This window comes from Strix aluco, chromosome 27 (assembly GCF_031877795.1).
Source record: "Strix aluco isolate bStrAlu1 chromosome 27, bStrAlu1.hap1, whole genome shotgun sequence".
In the NCBI taxonomy this organism is placed as follows: domain Eukaryota; kingdom Metazoa; phylum Chordata; class Aves; order Strigiformes; family Strigidae; genus Strix; species Strix aluco.
The window spans coordinates 6,964,395-6,971,096 of NC_133957.1; positions in this window are offsets into that span (position 1 = coordinate 6,964,395).

Below are 6,702 nucleotides of genomic sequence, written 5' to 3' on the forward strand. Positions count from 1 at the left end.
AACCGGTGGCTGCTTCCACCATTGTAAGCACATAGTGTTTGCCATGTCGAGTTTGTGGGAGCGTGATATAATCAATCTGCCAGGCCTCCCCATATTTATATTTTAACCATTGTCCCCTGTGCCAAAGGGGCTTTAACCGTTTGGTTGCTTGATCGCAGCACATGTCTCACATTCATGGATCACCTGTGCAATAGCATCCACGGTTAAGTGCAGCCCTCGGTCACGAGCCCATCTCTATGTTCCATCTCTTCCCTGAGGGCCTGAGGAGTCAAGGGCCCAGCGAGCCATAAATTGTTCACCCTTATGCTGCCAGTCCAGATCCACTCGAGCCACCTTAATCTTAATCCACCTGTTGGTTGTTCTGATGTTCTTCAGTGGACCGGCTCTTGGGTACGTGAGCATCTACACGAGGTACTTTCACAGCCAGGTTCTCTACCCCAGCAGCAGTATCTCGCCATCATGCAGCAGCCCAGACGGGTTTGCCTCTGCGCTGCCAGTGGCTCCGTTTCCACTGCTGTAACCACCCCACAGCGCATTTGCCACCACCCATGAGTCAGTGCAGAGACAGAGCACTGGCCACCTTTCTCGCTCGGCGATAGCCAAGGCCAGCTGGACGGCTTTCACCTCTGCACACTGACTCGGCAGGCACGGGCCAGGCGCCAGCACGTTGCAGTGAGCTGTGTCTCTCTGGAATTACCCGGGTGACACCATACGTTTTCCCAATATTTTACTAGTTTTTTGGGATACTGCACCTGTTCGGGAGTGAACTTCCAATACACCGGAGGTGCCCACTGTCCTAGGCACTTGCCCATGCTGTCCCACACCCCCAGCCACTCATAATTCTCCATCCTTGGGGTAGATCTCTGGGGGATACTCTTAAATAGTTGCTTAACCCTGAACAAAGCCTGAACCCATGCAGGAACACGCTGGCTCCCAGCGGTAAGACGACCACGTTAGTCTCAGCATTCCGAGGATATTCAAAATTCCCCAAATTCCCAAACACGGTTGTAAGTAGCCTCAGGACCAACAACTTCATCGTGCCATCAATCAGTGTTACACAGTACAGCAAAACAAAAATGTTAATCCAGTTCCCACGGGTGGTGAGCAGCAGCACGGGGACTATATACAGCAAATGATGAGAGGAAATTCTAAGGAGCCAAGTGATCAACATTATGACCAGCAATTGATAAGCCAATATAATGAATGCTTCTAACAAATGGTTATGTCACACTGACCCGATCTGCCGTTATCTCAACCCTTCGAGCCCCACGCTGGGCACCAAAAAGGACTCTTGTGGTTTGAACTCGGTCGGAGCCAAACACACGCAGCCGGTCGCTCCCCCTGCCCCTGTCGGGGGAATGGGGGAAGAGAGTGGAAGGACACAAGGAAAACTCGTAGGTTGAGATTAAAAAAAGCAGTTTAGTGATTGTAGTAAAACAAAATAACAATGGAAAGTACAAATGGGTAATGCACAAGGCGACTGATCACCACCCACTGACCAACAGCCCGCTTCCGGCCAGCGATCCCGACAGAACGATGATCCCGCCGTCACAAAACACAGCACTGCGGCTGTGCTCCCTCCCAGCTCGAGAAAATGAACTATCCCAGCTGAAACCAGGACACTGTTGTAGCAGATTAAAGCTACTCTGGGAGTGTGGGAGTGAACTGGACACAGGCGAGCAAATGCTTCAGGTGACCGCAAAGTAGAGATGGGGCAGTCTGGAGTGTTTCTGTCGGGATCGAAGCAGAATGTCCGGGGGCCGTGCCGGGGTGTGTGAACCCTCTGGGACGAGCCGGGGGGTACAGGAAGGTGCTGAGGGGACATGATGGGGGCCTGGGGGAACCCCGAGAGGAGGCGTGGCCCAGTGGTGAGCTGGGTCCCTACCCCCTGCAGCGGAACCCCTGCCCCACCCAGCCTGGGTGACGGGTCACAATGTGACCCCCCTTTGTGACAATCCATTGTGACACCCCTCCGTGTCACCCCACGGCACCGTATCTAAGCAACGCGACCCCACAGTGTCTGACAAGACGGGGAAGGGACAGGGCAGGAGCACAGCGAGGAGACTGCTGAGCACAGCCCACATCTTTTCCCATCACTCCCTAAAGCTGAACCCCCCCACTGTCCCTCACCCATTTTTGAGGATGGCGGAGAGACCCCCCAGCTGCCCCAGGGTGGTTTGGGAGGAGGTGGGGGCTCCCCAGGAGAGCAGCTCTCCGCCGGAACCCTGCGAGGTGTCCATGGTCCTGCCGCTGCAGATCGGTGAGTGAGGGGGCCGACGCCAGGACTCCGTTTCCCCCGTTTCAAGCCCTTTTCACCCTTTGGGAGGCTGGTTGGCCAAGATGGCCATTGTCTTACTGACTCTTCCGTGTTTCCATGTAGACGAGACCCTGCCGGAGGAGATTCCAGAGGAACTGGGATGGGATTCTGAGAGCACCTGGTTGCTTTCTACACTCGACAGCAATGAGACAACGGTAACGAGCTCCTCCCTTGCCAGGACCCTTGTCCGTGGCATCGGCTTGTGTGAGCAAAGGGGACCCAGAGGTGGTCGAGCTGATCAGCCAAGCTCAGCATGGCACATCTTGCCCCTGTCCTTTCTCCTGTAGGTGTATGGCGAATACCTCCGGCCTTCTCAGAAGATGGACGTTCTCCTCGTGGCCGTCGAGGCCTTGACGGCAGACGATGTCCATGACAGGCAGATGGGCAGCGACGTCGTGGACATGGCCGTGAGGGACCCCGCATCCTGGCTGACGGATGTAAGTGCCCCGTGGCTGGATTGTCCTTCCATGTCAAGACGTGTCAAGTCTTGTTCTTCCCTCCTGCCCTAACCCGGCTCTCTCGGGCACCCAAAGCCATGTCAAGGCAGCAGGGAAGGATTGGAAAGGCAGCACCATCCTCACCCGTGTCCCCTCCAGGTGCCAGAAGTCCTGAGATGCATCCACAAAAACATGGAGCAGATTCGCACGGAGCCGGCCCGGTGCAGCCTGGACTCGCTGCTGCTGCTGCTGACCAAGTGGCATCCCAGGGAGGTGGTCAGGAGCCTGTTGGGCATCTCTCCAACGTGTGACAGGTACTGGCCCCGACAGCCTTGAGCGCTTGTTCCCATGGGGAGAGTGGCCCAGAGACTCTCTGGCTGCCAGACCCACGGAAAACTGTGGGATATCCCCAAGGAGCAGGGCTCTCCATCCCACCACGCTTCCCCCATCAGCCATAGATAGCCCAAGCGGAGCCCCTGCCCCATGGGAACAGAACCTCACCCCCCTCTGCCTCCCTGGGCACCCCAAAATGAGGGGGGTGGGCAGGGCTGGGGTCCGGAGGAGCCGAGGCAGCTCTGCTGACTGAGTTGGCTCTGGCTCCACAGTGCTGCCGTGGCCATGTGGGAGGCGATGATCTCCGTGCCCTGGGCTTTGGGGAGAGTCGTGTCAGAGCTGCTCGACGTGCTGCAGGACTGGCAGCTGCGCAGGGTGTTCAGCTCTGCCACGGAGGATGCCTGCATCTACCCCTTGGCTGTGAGTAACCCACGCCCAGTCCCAGCACTCTGCCTTCCTCATCCTCCTCCTCCTCCTCCTCGTCCTCCTCCTCCTCCTCCTCCTCCTCCCAGACCCCCGTGCCACATGCTCTGGCCCACCTGATGCTGGTTTGGCCCCACCAAGCCTGTCCCAGCACAGGCAGTGCTCTGCCTTCCCCCCTGCCTGCATCCCCCTGCCCAGCTCTGGCCCCAGGACAGAGACGTGGGAACTCGGAGGTGGCTTCAAGGGGAGAGGAGACACTTGCCACGGGCCGTGCTAGCATGGGGGAGGGAGCCCCGCAGCTCTGCTGGTCTCTCACCACTGTCTCCATTTTAGCTGCTGGCCAGCGCTGACATTGATGACAAGGAGTTTGCTGCCCTCTACAAAACCCAGAGGTACCTGAGGCGTCCCAGCCCGGTGATGCTCTCACTGGTGCTAACAGGCCTCGTGACACTCTCGAAAACACCCGAAACGGTGAGCAGGGGGTCGGCAAGGGGAGCCACATCGGCAGCCGGGGGCTAGGGTGGGGCGGGGTGTCTTTCACCGCTTCACAAAAAGGCAACGGTGTGTTTCGTACAGGCCAGAAAACTGCCAGTGCTGCTGCCTGATGTACTGGAGACCCTGACGGATGCCAACGCCGATGTGAAGATGAAGGCTCTGGTGTTGTTCATCAACGTGATGGGTCACATGGAGAGGGAAGAGGCCAACCTCATCTCCCTGAGGGTGGCGGAGAAGCTCCGGCCTCTCTTCGATGATGTAAGGCTGCCATGGGAGCCTGAGCCTAGGCGATGGCTGCAAGATGGCTGCCGTTCAGTGTGGCCATGTGGGAAGCATTTGGGCAGGGGTCCCCCCCTTGCTCCTCTTGTGTAGCTTTTTGGGGCTCTTCCCCTCCCTCTCCCGGGGCCTTTCAGGGCTCTGGGGCCGTTGAGCCACAGCTGCAGGTCTGGCCGACGGCTCCTGCGTTCAGGATCCGACCCCGGAGCAGCTCCTCTCCCATCAGCCACGCTAACGCCCTTGCTCCCCGTGGGCAGGATGCTGAGCTCCCTCCGTCCTCTTCCCACAGGAGTCCAGCCGGCTGCGGGAGGTCTCTATCTGCCTCTTCAAAGACGTGATGAAGACTGCGGTGGGCAGAAACAAGAAAAAAATGGTGAAGACGGTGCAGAGTGTCCTGCTCCCACTGTTCTTCCATATGAGTGACCAGGTCGAGAGCGTGGCCAAGGTGCAGCGACCAGCGATCAGTGTCGTGGGGAAGGGTGTGCTGACACCACGGGGGTGGCCTGGGCGTGAGGGAAAATGGGACTGTGTGTCACCACAGGGTCCCACTGCACTGGTCCCACTGCTGCAGAGCTGGAGGGGGAGGTGGGGTACCCCCAGCCCACAGGAAGGGTCCCTGCAGCCCCAGCATGAGCAGAGCCAGAGGACCTGGCACAGACAGTTCCCTGCTCAGTCGGGGCCAGCTCCCAGAGCGCGGCATGGCCCCAGGAATGAAGGGGGATCCAATCCCGGGATCACCCCTTCCCCCCAGCTCAAAGCCAGGCCCAGAAGAGGAGGAGGATGCCAGGTCTCCTTCCCTGGGCTCTGGTGCCATCTCCCAGCCTCTGCTTCTCCACAGGCTTCCCGGGACACCCTCAGCACCTGTGCAGAGTTCCTGGGCCGGAGGAGACTCAGCTCCGTGGCCAAGACAGGGCAGACACTCCTGATCGGAGAGTGCTTGGTGAGGACAACCCCCAAAGCCCAGGGCCAGGCTGGACGGGGGCTGCAGCCATGCCGTGGGGGGGCTGTGCCGCTCTGCATCGCTGCCCTGCTCCAGCCCCGCTGCTCCAGCTGCATCCTCCTTCCCTGCCCTCCAGCATGCAGCCCCCAAGGGCTCTTCTCCAGGAGACCCCAGCCCATCTGGGCCCTGGCAGCGGGACGCAGGGGTCTCAGCACCCCCAGCCCCCTCTGCCCGCAGCGCTCTCTGACCCTCAGCCCCATGGGGCTCCTGGCTGGGAGACGGGAATCACTGAGAGGGAGTGGGGGTGCTGGCAGGAGGGACTGGTCCGGACGGCTGCGGAGGGTCCGTACCAGCCCCGTGCCCTTGTGCTCCCTCAGATAACGCACAACAGGAGCAGGGTGGATGAGTATCTGCTCCAGAGCCTGCCCTACCTGAAGGACCGTCACGCCACCGTGCGAGAGGCGGCCGTCAGGTTCATCGGTGAGTCCCCGGGGACCCATTTCTGGCCGCCCGGCCCCAGTCCCCAGTGGTGGGGCTCGCTGGGGGTCTTGCTGGGTCCCAGAGCCCTCGGGAGTTGTCCTTGCTGGGGGACAGCCCTGCCGAGGGGGAGCAGGGCTCTGACATTAGCTCTGTGCCCCAGGGCTTGCTGTGCGGCGCCAGAGGATCCTCAGCCAGGAGAAGCTGTGGCAGATCTGCGACGGTGAGTAGGGGACAGAGCCCGGGCAGGTGCTGCCGTGCCCGGCCCCGCTCCAGGAAAACGTTCCGGGGGCAGACGGGCAGTTTCAGAAGCTTTTTTTCAAGAGCAGTTTCACAAAGTTGTTTGTGTCTTAACACATAGGTTAGCATGTCTCTTTAGCAAGGTCTTGAAATTGGAGGAATTTTGTTTTCTCACCAAAAAAGAAGGGAATTTGCAGGGAAAGAACAGCCGTCTCTGTCCTGCTCCTTGCCAGGAGGCTGTTGATGTCCAGACTCCACATTGTGATGCTCAGCTCAATACACGGGCTCGTTGAGGGCACACACAACTCTAGACTAGCTCATATGGCAAACGAAAAAATGACTCTGTGGCCTGGCCCAGTCCTGAGCTCTTTTGTGTGTCGGGGGCACACGGGTCATTCCTGAGCAGCAGCTTCAGCCACTCTGGTTGTCTCACCGGCTCCTCCTGGCCATGGAAGGAGATGGATGGGACTGGCATGGGCTGGAGGGGGGTCCTGGGGGTCCCTGCGGGCAGTGGGGGTTCACGTCTGCTCTGCTCCCTTCTCTCGCAGCGCTCCTGCCCTTGGGGAAAGACTCTGAACTCTCCATCGGGTCCCTGGCAGCCGAGACCGTCTGCATCCTGACAACAGAGCAGATTCCGATATCAAGATGGAGCCTGCGGTTGCTGTGCTGCTGGCTCTGGTGAGCCTCGGAGAGACGAAATTCTCTTGAAAAAGGCTGTACTGGAATAATTATTTTTTTTTAAATAAAGCCAGAGCCACAAGCCG